This window comes from Macaca nemestrina, chromosome 7 (genome assembly GCF_043159975.1).
Source record: "Macaca nemestrina isolate mMacNem1 chromosome 7, mMacNem.hap1, whole genome shotgun sequence".
NCBI lineage: Eukaryota > Metazoa > Chordata > Mammalia > Primates > Cercopithecidae > Macaca > Macaca nemestrina.
In genome coordinates this window covers 8,980,952-9,007,215 of record NC_092131.1, presented here as the reverse complement: position 1 = coordinate 9,007,215, position 26,264 = coordinate 8,980,952, and the positions used below count along the sequence as shown (strand labels likewise).

Here is a 26,264-nt window from a genome sequence, read left to right as displayed (position 1 = left end):
GATCCTCAAAATGATAATCATAAAGTGGCCTGATAAAGAAATCTTCTTCCTTACCACTACAAATTCCACAAGTAGAAAAGCTCTTTCTGTCCCGGAAACTTGCTCTGCCTCACCTACTAGGCTTACATCCTTCCAATGGCTTTTGCATTTAAAAAAATTTCTTTGATTTAAGGAATACTCACTTCCAGACATGTATTTTATGAGTGATGCTTGACCCAGAGGCCTGAGTTTCAGCTGCAAAGTGTAGAATATCTTTATAACATAAATTACAATTATACAAACACTAACCAACAAGCTGTTGTTAAAACTACATTCAGAACAAAATGCCTTAAAATAATTTTTTTTATATTACAAGGACAAATTGATAAAACTATAGGAAACATTCAGTTGAAGAAGAAAAAAGGTGAATGAAAGAAATCTAACAGAAGCTGAGGCAGACAAAAGGAATGCAAACAATAAAAACAAAAAGTAATGAATATGAAAATAGAAAATGATAGAAAGAATAAATACATTTAAGAGCTTAACAACTGAGAATTTTTTTAAAAAACTTAAATAAGATAGTCAAGAATACAAATCTTTCTTTGAAAGTATAAATACCTACATAAAAATATGAATATCAAAAAAATCAGAAAAATAATAGAAATTAAAGACACATAAGAAAATAATTTGCTTAATATTATGCACATAAACTTGAAATTCTTTATGAAATAAGCAGTTTTCTAAGAAATCATAAATAAACAAGTGGATCTCAGATGGAAACTTTCTGCATGTAAATAGTTCCATAAAAGAAATTGAAGACTTTTTTTAAAAAGCTGTTCCTCCCAAAATCCCTGGCTGAGATGGTACTACCAATGAAATCCTCAAATTTTAAGGAATGGGTTACTTCAACATTCTTTGACTCTTTGGGAACATAGAGAAAGGAGAGAGGCTTCTAAATTCCTTTTGTGAAACCAGTCTAGCATTGATTTTAAAACCTGACAGATAGGATAAAGTAAAACTACAGACCAATCTCACATATGAATATTGATGAAAAATCCTAAATAAAATATTAGCAAATAGACTCCAGCAGCACACTAAACTAGTTTGAAGATGGCAATCTGAGCTTCCTCCTCCCTGCACCCAATCCATAGAAATGATAGTAAAGCTATTTTGAAAACAAATTCATGCACTCAAACATACAATGAGGGAGCTCTCAGACTTCTAGAGCAGAGAGAGAAAGCAAATGGAGAGAAATGCTGCTTCACCAGGGTGACTTGGACATGTTCCTTCCTGGAACGCCACTCCAATGACAGTGAAGTAATATTTTTAAAGGCATAAGCCCACAAGGACAAAGAAGGCAGGCATTAGGTTTATTGCTGTGCAGCTAAGCCTCCAAGTCTCAGTGACTCAACACAAAAGAAGCAGATTTCTCAATCACAAAAAGTAGTGCTGGTGCAAGTGGTGGACTGAACTCCCAGACCTGAAGGGACCAAGTCTGTGGGGGGCTCAGCGATCTCCAACATGTGACTCCCAAGGGGGTTCCAGGATGGACATTCAGTGTGCAGAGGAGGGAAGGGAGAAGGGACGATGGCAAATAGGAAGTTGTGTGAGCCAGCTGTGGAAGTGATGTGTGTCTTCCCTCCCTGCAGTCTAGTGACCTCTACTCAGCTGCAGGGCTCTAAGTAGTTACAAAGATTGCAGGAAAACAAAGTCTAGCCGTGTGCTCTGGGAAAGGTGTGTGGAACACCTACCTAGTCCCAGCATGCTCCACCTTTCTGGACAGCTAACACCCATTTCACTTGTCTTTGCATACATAAAATATACTCAGCTACACTTCCAGGTAAACAATCCCAAATCCAGTATGCTCAATCTTTCGACAGTATGCTGAGACTTAGTCTTTCTACTCTTCAAGTTCAGAGATGGGAAGCTGAGGAGAGCCAAGAAGCACGCTTGCTCATGCTGCAGAGGCCCCAGAAAGGTGGGGGAGACCATCCTAAAACAATGACTCAGAGAGGGATAAGATCAGAGGTTTAAAATCTTCATTTACCAACAGTGTACGGATTAAAATTTCAAGGCACGTTAGGAAAGCTGACATCATAAAAGTTACCTAAATACAACTAAGGGAAGATGCATTTTCATAAGGAAATTGAAATAATTATGTAATTGGGAAAAGGCTCTAAATATAAGAATAAAGTTCTCAACGTGATAAGAATGAATAGCATACAGAAAGTTAGACAGAAAACTGTTTAAAAAACAACAGATAGATTGATATGAACAAAGAGGTAGTAAGTAATTAGAAAACCCACAATTGTAAAATACAGAATTCTGGTGGAAAATCCAATATTTAAACTGCACACAGGACACAGTCAACAAGTGAATTTGTGAAATAGAATATAAGGCTGAGGAATTAACCAGAATGCAGGACAGAGAGATGGAGAGATGGGAAAATTAAAATACTTAAAGGAAAGTTTGAGAAGTTCCAATTTGTGTCCAGTAGGAGTTCAAGATTGTGGTGGAGAGGAATGTTTAAAGAGACAGTAGCTGAATGTTTTCAAGCATTAAGAAATATATGAGTCCCAAGATAAAAGGTATAAACTCAGTACAAAACAATATAAGTAAAAGTCCACATCTGAATGCATCACAGAGAAAGGGAAGACTATCATGGACAAAATAATCTTAAAGGCAAAGAGCAAAAACAAATAACCTTCAGAGGATAACATTTAGATTGACAGTCGTCAGTGGAAACAGTAGATGTCAGAAAATTAAGGTAATTTGTCCATCACGGACAATTTTTGAAAAAAGACTGGTTACATTCTGGTATTTCTATGCACTGAAATAACACAGCTATTTTGAAAAGAATTCAATAAATCTGAATGTTCTCCAATATTGAGGGGGAGAAAGCAGAATAACAGAAAAGAGGCATAAAGTGTACCCAGATGTATACAGACAAATATAAAAGAGCAAGATAGACATGGGTGATACAAGATACATGCCCGGGTAGGCAGACACTCCTGGAAATTTAAACATCAACTTGTAAAAAATGTCACAACTGGTAGGTGAACAGCTTCAAGGCCAGAGGAAAAGAGATCTGTCTTTCACCATATACTCTGTGTATTACCCAAACATTTAAACTATGTTTATACAATGCCTTTCAAAAATAAATTTTAAAACATTGTGAAATTGCATCCTAGGCCATCAGTGAAATGTAATGAGTTAATATAGAGGGATTATAGGTGATATTTTATTCTCTTTGCACACTGCATTCTAGATTTCCTACAAAGATTCAGTGATGATTTTATAATCAGAGAAAATAAACTAAAATAGAAACAACTTTAATGTAAGTGGAAGTGTAATTTTTAGATAAGTACCTTTTCATGTAAATATAGGAAACTAAGAGCTTCAGCCTCAAGAAGCATAAAATCACGGTGGATCTCAACCGACGCAGCCACGTGGAGAAATGCTTGTGATAGAATGTTAAGTGGAAAGGAAGAGACACATTTAAAATGAGAAATACGTTCCACTTAGAATTGCTTAGTCACAGTTGCCCCTCTGAGCAAGAAGTGGTTGTTGACATGGCAGCAAAATAGCGGGTCAATGTTGAGGACAAAAAAGCATCAAATCCATTGTGTGACTTTACACATGAGAAAGAAGCTGCTGATTTTTGGTTTTGCTTTGTTTTTCTTTTCTATAGATTCACAGAAATCCTTGTAAGAAAGCTCGTCATTTTCTTACACGAAAGAAATCTCCGAAAACCTTCCTGGTCATAGATGCTAAGGAGGGCAATGTTCAGATGCCTGAACAGCACCCGGCATGCAGTGGAGCCTCAAACGCGATCTGTCTGCAGAGGCTTCATCTGCCAGCTCCTTATACGGAGCGTTGGGAGGAGCCAATGACTCCAGGAAGGCATTGCTTCACCCTCGAATCCACTCCTAATGCTTTCCAGTAACTAACGCTTCTCTGAGTGTCCTCATTGAGGAAGTATTTGCTGTTCCCTGGCCTCCACCCATTATGAGCTGGGTCTCCTGACCTGTTCCAGTTCCCACTGCCCAGTGGTTTAATCCAACATGTCCTTTCTCACCTTCTTTAAATACTCCCCTTACTTCTTGACCATCTAAAACCTGCCTACTTCTGGAATAACACCACTCTACCTTCATTTAGGCATGTAATAAGCATGTTAAACTTAAAAAAAAATAGAGACAGGGTCTCTCTCTGTCACCCAGGCTAGAGTGCAATGGTGTAATCTTGGCTCATTGCAGCCTCAACCTCCTGGGCTCAAGCGATCCTCCCACTACAGCCTCTCAAGTGGCTGGGACTACAGGCACACACGACCACACCTGGCTATGCTTTTTTAATATTTTGTAGATAGGGGTCTCACTATATTGCATAGGCTGTTCTCAAACTCCCTGCCTCAAGTGATTCTCCCACCTCAGCCTCCCAAAATGCTGGGATTAGAGGAAGCATGTTCAACTTAACCAAAGAGTCCACAAAGACCTCTAGCTTTTGCCATTTAATGATACTGTGCCTCTCCTTCCTCATGTCAGTCCACAGAACCACCCAGAAGCTCACAGGCAGCCTTATTTCCCTCTTTCCCTCACTGCTCACATCAGATCCAGAAGCAAGTTCTTTCTGTGGACTCTATTCCCAAATATATCTGAAATGAGTTCACTTACCCTCCCACCCCCATGGCTGCCATTCAGTCTGTGCCACCTCCCCACTGCCTCCCACCTGAGGCAATCTGCATCCTGGCTCAGCGTCATCTGCCTGGAAACCTTCCCTGTCACCTTTTACAGCAGAGTCCTCATCACCCTGACTTTTCGGGTAAATCTTGCCTTTTTGGAGAAGTTTGCAAGGCTACTCAGCCTCTATCCTTCTTTAATGCTTTTTATGGAGCACTGGACTCTTCTTGACTGATTGACTGATGGATTGCGTGTCTCTGCAATTAGAATCTAAGCACAGTAAGAATGGGGGCCCTTGGCTATCTTGTTCACTAAGAAATTTCCAGAGATGAAGACAGGGTTGGCACATGGTAGGTCTTCAGTAAATGCTTGATGAATAAATGAACAAATTAAAATGTCCTGTTTATATTCTGGTCATCTCTGCTGGACTGTGAGCACCTTGAGGACAAAAACAGCATTGTGTGCACACCTGTGTTCCTGTCATCTGGTACCCAGAATAGGACATCAGTAGTGTTGGTCGGATTAGTGAGAACTGGGGCATATATTTGTCCATATTTGATTGCATGCAGAGATATAACTGATCAACAAATAACCCACCCCTTAGCCCCCCACTTCTATAAATAATTCTCCTAATTACGTGGCATTTACAAATGGCTTTCTATGCATCAGGTCCTATCCTGCATGCCTTATCCATATTAGCTCAGTTAATTATTTGAACAACCCATAAGGCAGGAGCTATTAGTATCTCCACTTTAGAGATAAGAACACGAAGCCACAAAGAGGTTGAGTGTATCAATGGAGGAAGTAAATTAAAGTTGACATGGAATTCAGACTCCCTGATCACCAGGGCACTCAGATTCTTATCCACTTTGCCAAGCTGACCACTGGTACCTTTGAGTCCTTTCTAAGTTCTATTTACTTGAGAACTCTACTATCCAATGCCACTAGCCACAGGGGTATTTGAATGTACATCGATTACAATTAAATGCATTTTAAAAATCCAATTTCTTGATGTTATTGATCACATTTCTTCTCACTAGTGGCTGCCATATCAGAAAGCACGGATATAAGACATCTCCATGGCAGAAAGCTCTCTTGGATGGAGCTACCTACGAATACTGATGCTTCGAGGACAAAGATCATATCACACATTGATTATAACCATTTTTGGTGAGGTAAAAGAGTCAGATCTAATAATTAGCATAGTAGAAATCCTTAATAAATATTAGCTACTCATTCTTGTGGCACATCTTTGCCTCCCAATGGTAAACCAGGATATCTTGTTGCTAATAAGTAAGGACTCATATAAATCAAGCTCTTCATTCCTGACTGAAGGGGGAAAAGGCTGGAGTGCTTGTGTTCCCAGTGTTGCTAACCATGGCACACACCAGAGCCAGCTCCCTTTACTTGCCTATTCTACTCCTAATTAAGGATGTTTATTGTGTTCTTTGTTCATATGGATTTTTTCTCAACAAATATATTTGACTAGCAGTTCTGAACTTTCCATACCCTGGAGAGAAAGCTCGAAATCGAGATCTATTAAGGATGTATGCAACACTCAGAGTTTTCCAAGACTGTGATTTTATTTTCTTTAATTTCACTGCTTTTTTCACTAGCAGTGTTCAAATCCCGTAACATTCTGACAGGTTTCTAGGAGCATGTTAATTAAGACCTTCAGCTTCATTACCAAGAGCCAGGAACATGTTCCACAGTTCAAGACAAGCAGCACGTACTGAGGCCCTACCATGTGCCACCCTGTGTTAGGCACGGGGCTTTGGAGAAGTACTACTATGTCTCTGGTCTTGTGCTAGAAACTGGGGATTTGGAGAAGGACCCTGGACAACAAGGGACTTCCCATTCCATGGAAAAGAGGGGAGGTATACACATTCATTCATGTAATCAATATTTATTAAGTAACTACTAAATACCCGTCAGAAGGCTAGGCAGTGGGGATCTAGAAGAGGGCACGAACCAATTTCTGCCTTTGTGGAAGCTGCAGTGGGGAAGACAGCCCAAAAGCAAATGCATGGACATATAATATGTCAAGTGCCAATAAAATGATGCTAAGGAAATAAAGCAGGATGTGGGAGATGAAGAGCATGGTTGAAAGCAAGATTTTAAGGACAGCAACAGGACAGTCTGACAAGGTGATGGGAATACAGTGGGAGAAGGGGCCATGATATCATACAGCAGAGTGCTCAGGGTAGAAGCACTGGATATGTGAAAGCCTTTCAATGGGAGGGCACTGGGCATGTCTGGGGAAGAACTGGGGAGGGGAAAGGGAAGAAAGGATGACAGGACATGAGGTCAGATACACACATGGGGCAAAGTAAGACGGGGTCTCATTGATATTGGAAGGATTTTGGTTTTTATTTTCAGGATTCCGAGCAAAGTTGGGACTTCATCAACTTACATTTTAGAGAAATCTCTCTGTGCAAAGAACAGATACAAGGCAGTAAGGATGGAGCAAGGCCACCAGGTAGAAGACAACCACAACAACAGAAGGGAGGGGTCACTGTGTCTGAGGCCGGGGTGCTGGAAGCCCACAGAGTTTTCCGATGTGAAGTATGAGCAGAACAGCATGATAAATAAATGCATGCATGGGAGTGCTTTGATAGGGATGTGCACAGGCATTAGGGACACACAGAGAAGGGACACCTGACTGGCTACCAGATTTAGCAGATAAAAATTCAAGAGGCCCAGTTAAATTTGAATCTCAGATAAACATTTTTTTTTTTAAATCCTCAGATGTTTCATGCAATATTAGGGACACACTTACACTAAGAAATCATTTGTTGCTTATTTGAAATTTACATTTAACAGGTTGATCTGTATTTTATCTGCAACCTGACCAATGTGCTGGTCATACCCAAGATAGGTGTTGAAGGACAAACAGGACTTGGCCATGTGAGTAAGGAGGAAAGGAGTCTCAGGCAATAGAAATTACATCTGTCCCTTCTCTGAATTTCTGTGGACCTTTCAGAAAGTAGGACTCAAGCGCCTGGGACAGGGACAGCAGCACCAGCCCACCAATTCCAGTGTCTCTAAAAGTCACAGTCAGGTCAGTGACCACCATTCAGGGAGGCAGCCTACAGCTTAGTTCTGGGAAGAGTGTCCTCTCAAAGCCTGTAATGCAAAAGATTAATGTGTGCCTCTCACAAATAAGTGGTCAAGATGGCCATCACCGTTTCCCCCAAGGCTAAAGGTCTGCCTCGTAGAATTTGAGCTGGATCTTGGATGGATAGGATTTAGAGATCCGTGAGTACTCATAACCATTTGTGCACAAATACTCATGGAGGGCTTGCCACATATCAAAGGCTGCATTAAACGTCTTGCTCAAGTCTCATGGAAGGGACAAACAGTAGAGCAGGGCTCATACCCAGGCCTGCCCAGCTCAGACCCTTCCCACCTCTTTCTACATTGCTTACCCCCACCCTCATTCTCCCCAAAATGGCACCAACGAAGTGAGAAGGGGAGAGCCCGTTGAGCTGGGCAAATTACTTGAAAAAAGGTACAGTGGTGGAAATGCATGTTGTGGTCCAGAGGATAATGAGGAAATCTGTCTGATTTGAAGAGAATGCAGGAGATAGTTGAGGCCTCGTGCGAGCCATTGAGCTCCCGAACATCCTCATGTGATGGACCTTGGAGATGGGAGAAAAACAGAGGAACAGCAGGGAGGAAAGCCAGAGAAATATTCTGCTTCCCAGAGCCTATTCACAGAGGTAGCCAAGGGTGAGAATGAGAAAACAACCTGCCTTTGTGGGATTTTTATTAAGAAGCAGAATAAGACATTAAGTAATGGCTTATTTGAGTGCACATACTCGGCAGGGAAACAACCAATGATTTCAGAGAGCTATATTATTACTTTGTGTTTGCTTATCTTTTTCTCTCCTTACCTGATAATCATCTGTAGCTCTATCTGTCTTTTTAAGGACATGTGAGAAAATAGAAAAGGTTACAGAGGACATTCAAAGAATTGCATATTATTACCTGACTTTCCAGAGCTGACTGCGCAATTGTTTGTTTTTGATGAGATAACAATGAAGATAGAATTGTTCAAAGCAAATGCTGTTCAAATTTCATCAAGCCATACCTCACCAACCCACTCTCAAGCACGCCCCCGCCCTGCACTGATGACTCTCGGGGACACCCCCGCCACTGCCAATGGAATGATTGGTGAGAAGTAAAATTGTTTTTCTTTGACCTCTCTGCCCACTAGAACCAATGACATTTCTGGATTATTGGGATGGCGTTAATTTCTAGTGATGGCATCAAATTCTTACCCAGGGTTTCCCAAGTAAGCCCTACCACTGCACCCCTTAACACCTTAGCATGGTGGCCCTTGCTTCCTGGTGAAACACCCTCCAGCCGTTCCCCAATCTGCCTTTTTCTTTATTTTCTTTCTTTCATCACTGCAAGCATATTTAATCATCACTTTCTTTGTCACATGGATGCAGTACATTTCTCACTCTCTCCCCTGCTTGTTTCTAGGTCTACTTTCCCATCAGCCATCTTTTAGGGATTATTGTGTATTTCTGGAACATCATGCCTGCACAAAGTTACCGCTCCTTGAATTTTATCCAATAAATGAACAAATAACAAAAAGTAAATGTTTACCAGGAGTAGAGGAAGAGTATTATTTTAGGAGTCCTCTATATGTTGTGTGATGGATGCCTCATGGTGTTTCTAGAACTCTACTGGATGCCTTTGTATTTCAAAAGAGAATCATGTTGATTCTTCATGAGCAGTATTGCAGATGAATCACCCGCACCATTGGTACAATGAAGGGAACATCTCTGCATGAGACTGGGCATCTATATTGCTTTTCAATCTCATCCAAAAGGCTTTCCACAGATGAGTGGTAGAGACCATGGGCTTTGGAGTTCAGACACTCTGGATTCGGACCTAAGTTCTCTCATGACAATTCTGTGCAAGCTTGGGCAAGTAACTTTTCACCTCTGTCAACCTCCGTTTCCACCTATGTAAAATGAGAAAAATAAAAGTATTAACCTCATAAAAATGTCGTGAGAAAAAGATGAGCTAATACACTTGACACTTAACACAGTGCTTGCTATAGAAGTGTTTCAATACTAGGTGTCATTACTGGTACCTCTTTTATTTTTATTCATGCATTCATTTACTTATTGGTTTATCCCTTGAGCAAGTCAATAGGTCTAGCAGTGTACTACACAGTAGTCCCCACAGGAAGAACGGTTTTCCTAAACCCTTGGGAAGTTCTTGGGCTCAGTCCAGAACTCTTGCTCTGATGCCTTCTGCACTCCACTATCCAGACCAACCCTGGTCTGGGATCCCAGTGGATACCTCTTCACCTCTTCTGTTCCCAGATCTGATAGCTCACCCGGGGATTGTCTCTGACTTTTATCAATCAGTCTTGATAGCAAGATTGATTCAGTGGCTTCCTCTACCTTCTTCAATGCCACCAAATATTACATCTTAACTAGTCCCACCCCCCAGATCTCACATCGTGGTACAGTGTCACAAGGGTTGTACTCCCAGATTAACCATAATAGTGTGGCAGGAATCTAAACAATTCCTTCCAGATAAATAAGGAGGTACCAAGATGGAGACTTTCATAGCTTCTGTGTTCTTTATAAGTAAGGTCAAATATAGGTAAACTTTTGGAAGTGATCTATTATAGTCTATTTCTAGCTGGGCTAATGGCGTGAGGGAGTGGGATGTGCTGTGTAGTGGACTTTGGCTGGACATTCACTACTCCAGTTGCCTACTGTTGCATAACAAAGATTCCAAACCTCAGCGGCTTAATACAACAATTTACTGTGACTACAACTCATGAGTGTGTGAGTAAAGAATTTAGAAACCATATATATATGAAATATAGAGAAAATATATAACATACTATTATATTTTCAAGTCTTACCAAAGTCTTACCTCCTGAAGTTATAATTAGATTAGAGAGAATAAAAATCTTGACTCAGATTATATTAATTAGCGTGTGGAAATAGACTTTACAGCTTAGCAACAGTACAGATCACCAGCTAACATGCATGTCGATAACCAGACTTGTCCATCAGATTACATAGGGTTGTTCCAGAAACCAGCCCTGCATTATTCAAGGAATCCAGAAAAAATAGGCAATGGAATTATGCTGATTTTTAAATATAATTTTCCAGTAGTTTAAAAAGAATAAGTTTTTCATTTAAAAAGCCAGCGGGATCAGCAGGCAACTAAGTTCTGTTTTAGTTGGAAATCAGTGGGTGGGAATATAAAGCCACATTTTTTTTTTTTTCCTAAATGGAACTAGAGAAGCAGCAGATCTAACAAGTTGTAATCAGCCACATTTCTTTTTTTATAAATATATGAGTAAGGAGTCGGAGTTCTCTTTTTACAGTATATATGTTTTTAATCCAACATAGCAGTAACAAATCACCTTTGCTAATCTCACCTATGCTCATTTCTTTTTGTGCACAGAAACCTTTATTTGGGGGAAGTCAAAGGAACCTCTTCTTAAACCTTAAGAATCTATGGAAAATCAGAGATTTAAAAGGCCAAAATAGCCTACGGTCATTTGCATCTGAAGGTAAAGGAGTATGATTATCTAATAGTATCTCTCCTATCCTCCTGTCCACAGGGTCCTAGGCTTGGCAGCTCAGGGGCACCAGCTCCCTGGACTGAGGCTGGAGGTCTGAAATGGTCAGTTGGAGTGAATTAAGCCAGGGATCAGGTAAAAACTGGGGACCTGAGAAAGGAAACTGGGAGTCAGGGACTGAGAAAGAATGTCACCAAGTGGCGGCAGAATATGGATGGAATGGGTCATATTGGCCATTGTTGTTCATCTTGGTCCAAGAGCTTGACATTTCCTGACCAGTTTCTTCATTGGTAAAGTAGGTCTTACAATGCCTACATATCAGTTATTTAAAAATTAAGCATTAACATGTTTATAGCAGCACAATTTGCCATTGCAAAATCTTGGAACCAACCCAAATGTCCACCAATCAATGAGTGGATAAAGACACTGTGGTATACATATACGGTGAAACACTACTCAGCCATAAAAAGGAATGAATTAATGGCATTCACAGCGACCTGAATGAGATTGGAGACTATTATTCTAAGTGAAGTCACTCAGGAATGAAAAATCAAACATCGTTTGTTCTCACTCATATGTGGGAACTAAGCTATGAGGATGCAAAGTCATAAGAATGATACGATGGACTTTGGGCACTTGGAGGGAAGGGTGAGAGGAGGATAAGGGATAAAAGATTACACATAGGATGCAGGGTATACTAGTCGGGTAATGGGTGCACCAAAATCTCACAAATCACCACTAAAGAACTTACTCATGTAACCAAATACTGTCTGTACTCCAATAACCTATAAAAAATTTTTTTAAATTAAGCATTAAAATGCATATAAAGGGCTTGGTCTAATTCTTGGCACATGGAAGTGTCAAAAGTCCAGGAGACAATGGCAAGTACAGAAAAATCTGATGAACTAATAGCTTAAGATCCTGGCAGGGAAGGAAGCAAAAAATAAACTGGGAATAGCTCTAGAGGATCCCAGACTTTGTCTGTGGAACCCCTGCATTAAAATGCATATAAAGGGCTTAGTCTAATTCTTGGTACACAGAAATGTCAAAAGTCCAAGAGGCAATGGCAAGTATAGAAAAATCTAATGAACTAATAGCTTAAGATCCAGCTGAATGCCTTGGCAGGGAAGGAAGCAAAAAGCAAACTAGGAAGATCTCTAGAGGATCCCAGACTTTGTTTGGGGTACCCTTGAGGGTATTTTTGGGTAGGGGTGTTGGACTGCCTACTGCTAGAGACATTGACTGGGGACAGGCAGATGCTGTCATTCACAACATAACAATGAAATCTAACAGTAATATACCTTCTTTTATGCCACAGATCTCTTCCTCAATAGCTTGCGTGTGTGTGCCTCTTTGTGTGTGCATGTGTGGCAAGGGAACTATTTAACAAATCCTATGGTAAGCTCACTAAGATAGTTCAATAGAAACATGAAGTGAATCATTTTGTAAAGCAAAGAATCTTTTGGCCAAGTAATTACCCAGCGTGTAATTTTTCTGCTGCGCACCTTTCAGTGGTGTGTTTGGTTATACTGCAAGGCAGTATTAAGGGTGTGGACACGCACATTGAAATATGAGGATGAAAATTCAAATTCTGGTTCTTCAACTTAGGCAAGCGATTTCACTGCTCCATGACTCAGTTTCCTCATTTTCAAATGGGGATTATGCCAGTTCCTACCATGTTTGTTTTTATCAGAATTAAATGAGTATGTGCATGTAGAACACCCAAGATAACACTTGGCACATAGCTTAAGTACAATGAACATTAGTAATGCTATTCTATTTTATTTTATCTTATTGTTTTAGCACCACCATCATTCACTTCCTTGGCTCAGAAATCTTGTAGGTGACCTTGACCACCTCCTTTCTACCACCTTGCATAAAATTCCTTTCTACCAGAGTGCATAAAATTTTATCAGCAAGTCCTGTGGATTCTACATCCAGAACGTATTAGAGACAGTGCTTCTTGTCCTTCTTTCATTGCCTCTGTCCTAGTTCAGATCATCACTCTTGCATGCTGCGTTTTCCATGACAGCCCCACATAACCCTCCATATACCACCTTCCACGTTTCAACCATAGGGAACCCCAAAAGCCACCCAGAGCTGGTGTGTAAGCTACCTGAAGCTCCCCCCAGGGCCAACCTTGACCTAGTTCCATTTGCCTATTGCCTTATCTCAGATCTCAGAAAATGTCACTCCTAGGAGCCCCAAAGCCGTCTACACAGGTCTTCTCGCTATACAAAGAACCCATGCTCTTTCTGGTCACTGGCACAATTTACTTTGCATTTAGAAAGATGAGCTATTTGCATTTATTGCAGCAACCATATGAAGGCATGTTTTCCGGTTCTGTATTTCAATGCACTTACTGAGTATTTAATAAATACAAGTTAAATTTAAAAAGAGAAAATGCAGTCACATTCTTTAGGACAAACATCTTGGTGTGAATTCCAAGAAACAGTCCCTGAGTCAAAACTAACTAAGAGGGGAATCTCCCAGGGAGAATCAGCCAGTCCTACTCCTTGACTTGTCTGTAACTAGACTATGATGAAGAGGCTCAAAGCATGTCACAAAGAGCCATCTCTTTGGAGCAGAAGCTCTGCTGTCTTTGAGGTAGTTCTGTGGCACTCTAATCTTATATTTTAAAATATAAGATTTCCGTCAAATGTAGGCCACCACTCTTGATTTCCTTCACTGTGGGTGGACAATAGAGATTTGAACAGTGCCAAACATTGGGAAAACACACAATTAGGTATACTCTGCTAGATTGCAATTTAGTTGCATTCAGCATGATCAGTATACGCTTACGGAGCACCTAATATGTACAAAACTACAAATGCATTCAGGACAGATACAAATGCATTAATTATCCAGTTTGACAAGACTGTCAGGTGCTAGTAGGCACCTATGGAAATGCCACTGAAAAGGTAATTTAAGGTGAGATCATAGAAAGACTGAAAAGTGCCAACTGAAGAGTGAGTTAAATCACTAACAAGGAGCCTGGGATGGATTACTAGCAGGGTGGATCTCATCTCTCTTAGTAGGTATGGACGTCGTGTCTTTGCAACGTGATTTCTGCCTTGTTATTCCAAGTGAGATGTTATATGGCTTAAAAGAAATGCAGAAACAAAGCTCAGGCCTCTGCTTTTCTTGTGTCCTGATGTGGAATGTTCACAAGTCAGGCTGCTTTCCCAGCTTGGCACTCTGGAGAAAATGCTTGGAGCCCAGGTAATGGGCCTGAACCCCTGGGTCCTGAGAAAGCAGTTTACACCCTCCAGCAGTGGAAGCCCAGAGGATGTGGGGAGCAGATATGAGAAACATCAAGGAGCTGCAGATACCTGGTACAGTACGTCGGCAAGGACACAGTGCAGTGGACAGAGACTCCCATGGCCACAGGCTTCAAATTGTGGCTGTCATTGATTTGCCTTGTGGCTTTGAATGCATCATTAACTCTCTGTATCTCTAATTACTCATCTATAAAATGGTAGAAAACAAACATTCCTGGCTAAATGGACATCTATCTTTGTTTTCTTTTTACTTTCTAAATCGTGCCTTCAAAGAACATAGACCCATTGTGGTAGTTAATACCGAGTGTCAACTTGGTTGGAGTGAAGGATGCGATGTATCGATCCTGGGTGTCTCTGTGAGGGTATTGCCAAAGGAGATTAACATTTGAATCAGTGGGCTGGGAAAGGCAGACCCATCCTTAAAGTGGGTGGGTACCATCTAATCAGCTGCCAGCAAATATAAAGCAGGCAGAAAAACATGAAAATGCAAGACTGGCCTAGCCTCCTTGCCTACATCTTTCTCCCGTGCTGGATGCTTCCTGCCCTCAAACATCAGCTTCCAAGTTCTTCAGTTTTGAGGCTCCTTGCTTCTCAAGCTTGCAGACAGCCTATTGTGGGACCTTGTCACCTTGTGATTGTGTAAGTTAATACTTAATAAACTCATATGTGTTTATACACACACACACACACACACACACACACACACACACATATATATATACTATTATTTCTGTCCCTCTAGGGAATGCTGATTAATACAGATTTTGGTATTAGGAGTGGGGTGTTTCTCAAGGAACAGAATATTAAGGATGGAGTTCTTTCGTTAGTTTTGGGGTTTCTGGAATTGGCTGCTTAATGTGACTAGAGCCAAAAATGCTAAGGACTCTACTTCTAATAGTATGGAGAACACCAATAGTCTTTGCTATAAAGAGCGTTATGCAAAATAAATTCATTTGACACTCCTGATTCACCACTTGTGAGATGCAGGGAGTTTAGTGAGTCTATGCATAACAGTTTTTACCATATGTGAAGAAACAAGGAACATAATGAAGATGGTTGTTTCCTCCTAAGTTCAATGGACAAAGTGATGAAAGAAAATAAACTCAGGGATTCTGTCTCCTAGCTTCAGAAGCAGACAATGAGCCACAAATCTGCTAAGATTGCCCTGAGTGAGAGTCTTATCTCCTGTAGAGAAAGTGCTGAAATTGTGGAAAAACAAACACAAGCTCTTATCATGCAAGTGGCTGACCTGCAGCGAAAGGTGCATGCACAGCCTCACCAGGTGTCTACTGTTAAAGTGAGGGCATTGATTGGATAAAAATGGGACCCTGCAACTTTGAATGGGGACGTGTGGGAGGACTCTGATAAAGCTGGGGACACTGAGTTTGTAAACTCTGATGAACCTTTTTTGCCAGAAGGAACAGCTTCCCCATCCCCAGTAGTGGCAACATTCCCTCCCCAACCCATGCTGCCATCAGCCTTTCCACCTTTATCTATGGAGATAAACCCTGCACTGCCTGAGGCAATAGTGATAGCCTCCCCTGAGCCAGTTGTCAGGCAAAATAATGTTGATTCTCTTCAGGAGTCACCCCCAACACTTCTGTTTGCTTCTAGACCTATAACTAGACTAAAGTCTTGCAGGCCCATAGAGGTGAGGTTGAGAGTGTGACCCACAAGAAGGTGTACTATGCTCAGAAAGAACTGCTTGAATTCTCTAATTTATATAAACAGAATCTGGAGAACAGGCATGGGAATGGGTATTAAGTGTATAGGATAACGGTGGAAGGAACATAAGAGTTGGAACAGGCTGAATTTATTGATTTGGACCCACTAAGTAGAGACTCTGAATTTAATGTTGCAGCTTGGGGAGTTAAAAAAAAAAAAAAGGTTTTAATAGTTTATTTTCATGGTTAGCTGAAATATGGATTAAAGGATGGACCACTGTGAGAGGATGGAAATGTCTGATCTCCCTTGTTTAATGTAGAGAAAGAGATCCAAAGGCTTAGGGATATTGGGATGGTGGAGTGGATTAGTCACTTTAGAACTACTCATCCCGCTAAGAGGGTCCAGAAGATATGCTTTCGACCAATTTCTTGAGAAACGGATTTGTGAGGGTGGTGCCCATATCTTTGAAGAGTTCTGTAATTGCTCTTCTCTGTATGTCAGATCTAACAGTGGGAACAGCAGTCACTCAACTACAAAATTTAAGTACAATGAGAATAATTGGATCCTGAGATGGCAGAGGCCAAGTGGTAGCACTCAACTGTCAAAGGCAAGCTGGACATAGCTACTGTAATGGACAGCAGAGACAAAGCAGCAATGAGAATAGTCTGACTCATGTAGAGCTCTGGCATTGGCTAATTAATCACGGTATTCCTAGAAGTGAAACTGATAGGAAGCCTACTGCATTCCTACTTAATTTATATAAGGAGGAAACTTGCAGGTCAAATGAACAAAAGACTAATTTGAATTATAAAAACTGAGAATTATGACCCCTCAATCAATTTCCAGACTTGAGCCAGTTTACAGACCCAGAACCCCTTGAATGAACTGGAGGCAGGGTCCCATTGAGGAAGGACCCCCATTGCATTACTGACAATTTATGCAGTGAATCTTTCTCCCATTCTTCTCCAAAGAGACCTCCAACCTTTTACCAGGGTAACTGCACTGTGGAAAGGGAAATGATTAGACATTTTGGGGACTACTGGACACTGGCTTTGAGCTAACGTTGATTCCAGAGTACCCAAAATGCAATTGTGGTTCTTCAGTTAAAGTAGGGGCTTATGGAGGTCAGTTAATTAATGGAGTTTTAGCTCAGGTCCAACTTACAGTGGGTCCAGTGGGTCCCTGGACTCATCCTGTGGTTATTTCCCCAGTTTCAGAATGCATAATTGGCATAGACATACTTAGCAGCTGGCAGAACCCTCTCATAGGCTACCTAGCTTGCAGAGTCAGGGCTATTATGGTGGAAAAGGCCAAATGGAAGCCATTAGAGCTGACTCTACCTAGAAAAATAATAAATCAAAAACAGTATTGCATCCCTGGAGGGATTGCACAGATTAGTGCCACCATCAAGGACTTGAAAGACACAAGGGTGGTGATTCCCACCAATCCCCATTCAACTCTCTCATTTGGCCTGTGCAGAAGGCAGACAAATCTTGGAGAATGACAGTGGATTATCATAAGCCTAACCAAGTGGTGACTCTAATTGCAGCTGTTGTACGAGATGTGGTTTCATTGAGCAAATTAACACATCTCCTGGTACCTGGTATGCAGCCTTTGACTTGGCAAATGCCTTATTCTCCATTCCTGTTCATAAGGCCCACCAGAAGCGATTTATCTTCAGTTGGCAAGGCCAGAAATATATTTTTACTGTCTTGCCTCAGAGTCATAACAACCCTCGGGCTTTGTGACATAATCTTATTCAGAGAGACCTTGATCACTTTTTGCTTCCGCAAGATATCACACCGGTCCATTACATTGATGACATTATGCTGATTGGATCCAGTGAGCAAGAAGTAGCAAACACACTCGACTTATTGGTGAGACATTTGCTTAAGTTCCTTGTAAATTCTGGATATTAGACCTTTGTCAGATGGTTACATTGCAAAAATTTTCTCCTATTGTGTAGGTTGTCTGTTCACTCTGATAGTTTCTTTTGCTATGCAGAAGTTCTTTAGTTTAATTAGATTCCATTTGTCAATTTTGGCTTTTGTTTCAATTGCTTTTGGCATTTTCATCATGAAGACTTTGCCCATGCCTATGTCCTGAATAGTATTGCCTAGGTTTTCTTCTAGAGTTTGTATGGTTTTACCTCAGTAAAATTTCTAGGGGTTCAGTGGCGTGGGGCCTGTTGAGATATTCCTTCTAAGGTGAAGGATAAGTTGCTGCATTTGGCCCCTCCTACTATCAAGAAACAGGTACAACATCTAGTGGGCCTATTTGGATTTTAGAGGCAACACATTCCTTATTTGGGTATGTTACTCGAGCCCATTTTATGGAGTCACCTGAAAGGCTGCCAGTTTTGAGTGGAGTCCAGAACAAGAGAAAACTCTGCAACAGGTCCAGGCTGCTGTGCAAACTCCTCTGCCACTTGGGGCATATGACCCAGCAGATCCAATGATGCTTGAGGTGTCAGTGGCAGATAGGGATGCTGTTTGGAGCCTTTACAAGGCCCCCATAGGTGACTCACAGCAGAGGCCTCTAGGATTTTGGAGCAAGGCCCTGCCATCTTCTGCAGATGATGACTCTCCTTTTGAGAGTCTGTTACCGGACTTTGGTGGAAACTGAATGTTTATGGGTTCAAGTTGACAAGGGGTGGACATGTGATGGTTAGTACTGAGTGTCAACTTGATTGGATTGAAGGATGCAAAGTATTGATCCTGGGTTTCTCTGTGAGGGTGTTGCCAAATGAGATTAACATTTGAGTCCGTGGGCTGGGGAAGGCAGACCACCCTTAATCTGGTGGACACAATCTAATCAACTGCCAGCAAATATAAAGCAGGCAGAAAATCATGAAAAGCAAGACTGGCCTAGCCTCCCTGCTTACATCTTTCTCCTGTGTGGGATGGTTCCTGCTCTCAAACATCAGACTCCAAGTTCTTCAGTTTTGAGACTCGAACTAGCTCTCCTTGCTCCTCAAGCTTGCAGACAGCCTATTGTGGGACCTTGTGACCTTGTGATTATGTAAGTCAATACTTAATAAACTCTCCTTTTTATATCTATCTATCTATGTAATAGGATATATATATCCTATTATATATATTATATTTACATATATATACATATATATATGTGTGTGTGTGTGTATATATATCCTATTAGTTCTGTCCCTCTAGGAAACCCTAACTAATACACCCATTTTTTAAATAATCAATTGTTCAAAATAAAAAGAGGAGCTAAATCTGGACTCAGAATTTATGGCTGCAGTCTGTTACTAGATGAGAGCCCAGTAGCAGCTCCAGAACCAGAGGACTTCCACGGAAGCATAATCAGAGCTGCATTAGACCCAGAGTGGCTATGGTTACTATGACAAACTGGTTGCTCAACCCCTTTCCTTTTCACCTTGCAGAATAAATAGAGGGTGCACATAGGGCTGTTATCAAAGGTCCCACATGCTATGAGTTACTGCTATCATCATCATCATCATCATCACCACCACCACCAGAAGTTCAGGCCCTGGGGGAACATATAATTGTGGCCCATCTCTTCCAGTTTGCTCATCTATATATTTACCTATACTTATTTACCTAGACCCTACATGTTGTTAGAAAGGATGTAAGGCAGTTCACGACAACTATAGTGATGGCATGATATGCAAATAAAATGAAATTGAAAAAAGTAACATGAAAAAGGGATCATGCTGTTATTTGTGGTATGAAAGTTCAGATAATTTCTACGCCTTAAGCTCCCAGCAGTTAACACAAAGAGGAGAACATGAGGAATTCATCACTTGTATTATCAGAATGGAAGACCTCGGACAGTTCCTCAGGAGAAGAGAATCTTTCCTTGATCTTCAATCCTGATATAAATGTTTCTAGGAGTTCCATGTTCAGAGGTAAATTCTAGGAGCCCAGAGGAGCAGCAGACCCTGGTTGCGTTAGGGCCCAGGGGCAGAAAAGGCTGTCAGGGAGCTTAGGTGAGTCTCAAAGATGACCAGACATGGACAGGAGGGGACTGGCAGGAACCAGTGTTTGCAGGCACCAGAAGTGAGAGCATGCACTGGCAGGGCTGCACTGACTGATGGCAGGAAGGAGTCACCCTGGAGTCATGGCAGCTCACTGCATTCATTGGCACTTGTGGGTGCCTATAAATATGCGTCCCATGGAAAAAGCCAAGGAGAAATGAATAAATCTGTCCGGAAAATAAAACCAATGCACTAGTTAGCTCAGAAATTCAACCATGCCAAACATCTCTGTTTCTTCCATGAGTTTGGTGTGATTTAATAATATAATATGGACGGGCTTTATGCTGAGGCACTCTTTGTCTTTCCCTTGCTATAATCTTTGTCCAAACAGTGTCAAGCAATATGGATGCTTCTGAAATATTCTAGCACCTTAATCCTTCCCCAGCAGTGACTGACATCAGTAAACTCTGGGATGGTAAGTGCTACAAGACTCTCCTCCAGGTGACAAATCCAGAATGACTTTTTGAATAAAAGAATCTGAAAAACTCCCAAAGCACCTCGTTGATTCGCTGGCACCGATTCTTACTGAATTTGGTCAGCTTATCCTCTGCAGCTTGATGATGCATCAGATATTGACCCTGGCATAGCAGAGTTAAGCAATTAATAATAGCTAACAATTAAGAGCTCAGTTGTTGTTTATTTAACAATCTAGGAAATCTGGCTCCTACTGAGTATTGGGTCATGTAGACATTAGGGATCTGGAGATTAGTAAACTATTGTCCCTTTCTTCTTCCAAAGCTCTCGGCTTCTCCCTGTGCATAACCCTGTTGGCTACACCCTATCCCAGGCACTTCTGCCTCTTTGCCCTCTCCCTCTCCAATTCTCTCACTCTCCTTTCTCTCTTCTACTCCTCCCTCTCTCTCTCTCTCTCTCTCTGAAAACATTTAAGATATGTGTTTTATCCTCAGGGTTTTAAATGTCACATTGGCATGTCTAGGAATAGATCATTCTTCATTCATTCTCCTCCCTCTGGGAAAGCTCATTCAATCCAATTACTCACATATCTTTTCAGCCTTGGGAAAAAAAAAAAATCTATCTGTGTGACCATTTCTGACTCATTTTTTTCTTTGGTTTCAGTAAGTTGTATATGGCTGTGGTTGGCAGAATAATGGTCCTCCAAAAATGTTCACACTCTAATTCCCAGAACCTGTGCATGTGCTAGGTTGTGTGGCAAAGGGGAGTTCAGGTTGCAAATGGAATTGAGGTTGCTAATCAGCTCTCCTTAATGTAGGAAGAGCGCCTTCAATTACCCAGGTGGGTGCAATGGAGTCATGAGGTCCTGAAGAGTGAAAGGGGGAGTCAGGAGAGGAAGTCACAGGAGGGAAATACGAGGACTCAAACTGCTGTTGCTGGTCTTGAAGATGGAAGAAGGGGCCAGAAGCCAAGGATTATAAGTAGCCTCTAGAAACTGAAGAAGATAAGAAAACGAATTCTTCCCTAGAGCTTCCAGGAAAAATGTAACCCAGCCACACCTGAATTTTAGCCCAGTGAGGCACAAGTTGGAGTTCTAATCCACGGGACTGTAAGATAATAAATCTGTGTCATGTAAAGCCATTATTTGTGTACTTGGCACAGGCACAGTAGGAAACTCATTCACTGGGACTCCTGGATTAATGCTCTACAACTCTTATAATTCCTATCAATATTCTTATTTATTTAGGAGTTGTCTTTGACTTTTACTTCTACCATTTCTATTCAGCTATTTCATTTTATTGGTTTGACATTTAATAAAGAGTTTTGTTTCTTCTTTTCCTTTACTGTGGCATCTTTTACTTGTTTTATTGATGCAATATCGTTTCAAAGAACTTCAAGCCTAGAGGCGATTGCTTCTGAATTTTCTCTGATTTATTCCAGACTGCACGTGGATGTTAATCTCTTTCTTTTGTTACACTGGTTTCCTCCAGATGTTTAGAGGTATTTGGTTATCTCTCTTTATTTAAGCACAAAGAACATGGTTTATTATTCTAGGTAGAGAGCAATCCCCAGAGGAGATTTGGACAGTCCCCTGGTCATCTGTGGATTGTTCAATGAGAGGCCATTGACACTGCTAAGTGACAGACTGGCAGAGTGGACAGTAAAAGAGAGGGAGAGAGTTGAGTCCTCTCCAGGTTCCCCTCCCTCCTGGGAATGCCAGTGGTTGGCACTTTGCAGAACGTCTCAGAGAAAACAATCTTGGGGACAAATTAAATGTAGTTGACACAGTTTTAGAACCTGGGCTTCGAACAAGAGTATGAATAACAACAACAACAACAACAACAACAACAAAAATAGCCTTCTTCAGTATGATTAAGAGAGCTCAGGCAAGTAGAGCCTCCTCATCATAAAGTGCACCACAGTGGGACACACAGAAGGTCCATGACCTTGATGAGGAAAAAAAGACTTGGTAGTTTTTATAGATCATATGACAGCAGCAAGTACTGCAAACTATAGACAGTTCTCATGTCAGCCCCTAGTATGGTGCCTGGCATAGAGTTGATATTCAATAATGTATTTATTGAATAAATAATTCCAATGGTAGGTTTAATTGTTATTTAGTATTTAAATATTATTAAATAGGCACACATATGAATCCTAGGTCTACCACTTGCTAGTGGGGTGACTCTAGGCAACTTGCTTACCATTTCTGAGCTTTGGAATCATGTGGGTGATAATACTTTCCAGGTAGGGATGTTGTGAGGATGAACTTGAGTTTGAAGTATTTAGCTCAGCACTTGACATTGATAGGTACTCAGTAATAACAGCCAGTGCTCATTTTTGTGAAGTTCCAGCAGAAAACTACACATGGTTAGAGGTAGGTATCAAGGCCCAGTAAAGACTGCCTGATTCTGGTTCCTGGAGAGAGCAAAATCAGGATAGTATTCCAACATAGAGAATTGTTATTATAGATCTTTTTCTCTCATTTTCATCTAAATATGCTTCATGTTTTCAGTGCACAAAATGGGAACTCAGGAACGCTGACCCACTGCAGGTAGAATGGGACACAGAGGTCTTTCCAGACCCCTCACCCACCCCACAGGCAAACACCTCTGACCCACATCTGTCAGAGGAAGAAGAGGACTCAGATGTCACCCCATTTAGCTTTGTAGAGGAGATCTCAACAGAAGGGAATGAGTATTTCTTGAGCAACTACTAGCCCCTCAGGAAAGCTCCCAGACTGTATTCTGTGACTTTGCAGTACATGGCAACAGATTGTTGAATCTCTAGAAGCCAGAACTCTGAATTTCATTTAGCATTTAATTAACTGGAATAGACCAAGAACTGCATGGCAGCCCCCTGATTGCAATCTGTGGATGGATGGGCATTTTTATCTGAAAATGATGACCAGCTTATCTTCTGTCGTGCAGTGATCACACATGATATGTATCTCTAGTTATCTCACCCAATCAAACACAGAAAGTTTATTAAGATTCTATCATTCGAAGTTATCACCAACTATAGGATTTTTTATCTGAATGTGCTTGTGTGCAGTACCGTATTTTGCCTAAGAAACCCTCAGGAAGAATAAGAGAGGGAAGGTTATCATTTATGAATATGCTATGACTCTGCAGTCAACGACTAAGCAACTTAAGGAGTACGGCCACCCAGATGACTCTAATAACCAGACAACTTTAAAAGATATCTATTAACTCTCCTTTCTTTCCATGTTTATACTATAGAATAGAATAACATAGCAAAAGTGGTTTCAATTCTATTCTATAGCATAGAATAGCATAAACATGGAAAGAAATCAATGTGATCCTATAGTAAGAAGGAAAAAAAAAACTATTGCTTAGGTAAGTAGCGTAGCTGAAAAAGCAAGCCAGATGGTTCCACGTTTTGCTAAAAGTAGGCTCTGAGCTTCCTAGAGGCCATAGAAAAAGAGCAATGTGATCAATTCTGAGATTTGTGGAGCCCCTAAAATGATTGCTATCCTATATATATGAGAAGACAGTTATCATTCAGGTTAGTTATACATAGCAAATTCAGAAAAAGAAAATTCACTCACTTAATCATCAGATACTAATTTATACAATCAATAAATAGTTATTGAAGTCTCACTTATGCCACCTGCCCTGTTGGTGCTGGATTTTCAGTGCTGAATCAGACTTACCTCCCCTCTTAGTGTGGACAAGCCACTCCTTTAAACAAAGGGGCAGTAAGACAACCACAGAATGTGGGAGTGCTTCCACGGAGGTGTGCACAGCACCTACCAAGGACCCAGGGCTTAGACTGATCTCCCCTACTTTGTGCAATTGGGGTTGTTTTCATAGGCAAGACAGAACTTTACAAGAGAAATTCATCATCTAGGAGATGAGGAAGGCAATACAATGGAAGGCACCAAGGTAGGAAAACAATTCTGCGTCATGACTAATGTCCACATGAGGGTTTGTTGATAAGTGTCAGCTGCTCTTCCCAGGCTGAAAGCTCCTTGAAACCACTTTGGCTTTGCTGTTCAACATCATGCTCCCAGCACCAGCACAGGACCTCACACACAGCAGATGCCAAATGGGTTCTTACAGGAAGAATGATGGAAGCGAGAGACACACCAAGGAAAGCAATGGCAATCTGGAGGTGCAAACGATGTCCTTGGACAACCAGGATTACCTGTTTGCCTTAAGGTTTCATTTAAATAAATTGAGCAGCATCGTTCTTTTGAGGCTATTCAGAGAACCACAAGGAGGATTGCTGTAATTTTTCCAGAGACCTCTGGAGTTTACAAAACTGTTCACATCCTTGGGTTTAGTTGATGCCCACAACCATCTGGTAGGGGAAATAGCAGCCTGGTGGGAGAGAAGGCTGGAGATAAATCTGGAAGAAACTCTACTCTAACATTTCCCATGATATATTGCTGTTGGGGTGCCTATCTGCCTCCCCTGCTGAGGCTGTGAGTTTTCTGAGTCCAAGACAGCATCTGCATTTTTATAGCAAATTCTGAAAGTGTTGAGCAGAATCTGAGTTGTACCACAACTGGGAGCTGTGTGAGCCTTGGGCAAATAATTAAACCTCTCTGAGTTTTAAATCCTTCCATTTTCAAATGCAGTCTCAGGGGATAAATTAAGTGAAAACACAGTTGCAAATCACCTCATGTCCCCAAATTCATCTACCTTTCCTACGATCTTTAATCACTCCTTCTCTATCTTTTTTTTTTTTTTTTGTCAGAGAGTCTTACTTTGTTACCCAGGCTGGACTGCAGTGGTGTGATCACAACTCACTGTAGCCTTGACATCCTGGGACCCAGCGATTCTCCCACCTCAGCCTCCTGAGTAGCTGGGACTACAGGTGTGCACCAACATGCCCTGCTGACTTTTGAATTTTTTTTGTGTAGATGGGGTTTCTTTGTGTTTCCCAGGCTGTTCTCAAACTCCTCAGCTCAAGCGATCTGCCCTCCTCAACCTCCCAAAGTACTGGGATTGCAGGTGTGAGCCACCACGCCCAGCCTCACTCTCCATCGTTGAAATTGTCCTTACTTACCTGAGGGCAGTCTTGAAAGACTCTGCTCCTGCACATGTATTTCTTCCTGCCTTTTCCTGTACAAATAACAACGTGCAAGCTTCCCCATGGGCTCTCCATCTTCCACCTTCAACATCTCTCCAGGGCTGCAGGACTCCCATTGTTCTCAGCATTCTCCTTGTCTTCCTGACTCTTTACCTAGCTTGGGGACCTAGCTCCCTAATTTTTCTACCTTCCCTTTCTAGAGCCATGGGGCCACTTTGAACGCTCCAGGCTCTGCCTCCTGGCTCCATAACTCTTCACTATTACCTCAAAACCTCTGACGGCAACTCCTCCTCGGCACTCATTAACTCGGCTTCTCCATTAATTCATTAGCACTCGGGAGCCCTGGCATGATCTTTCTCTTCCTCCTGCTGTCTCTGCCCTTACAAATTTCATTTCTGAGGTTTCTCTCACATTCCGTTTATTGTGACATCATTTATGAAGTTCTCCCTCGACAAGAGAGGAGAGAAAAAAATAACTATATATCATTTTAAATTGCTCTGGTTGGTAACTCTACATTTTAAGCATATCAAGGAAAAGAAGTGTCTAATGACAGGGCTACAAGTGGATAAAGAGCTGACAGGGTAATTGCACTACCAGAT

At 41.3% G+C, this 26,264-nt stretch overlaps 1 long non-coding RNA gene across 2 annotated transcripts in view; it reads right to left on the bottom strand.

The window, feature by feature from the left end:
- The window catches only part of LOC112424167 (uncharacterized), an 85,819-nt gene extending 59,797 nt beyond the window's left edge, over positions 1-26,022 (bottom strand). Inside the window, exon 1 of one of the 2 annotated variants that reach the window (XR_011625328.1) lies at positions 25,642-26,022. This is a non-coding gene — a long non-coding RNA (uncharacterized lncRNA). Of the gene's footprint in view, positions 1-9,272; positions 9,318-25,641 lie in introns of those variants that run through there. The other variant, XR_011625329.1, reaches the window with a different exon arrangement.
- Between the last annotated feature and the right edge of the window lie 242 nt (positions 26,023-26,264).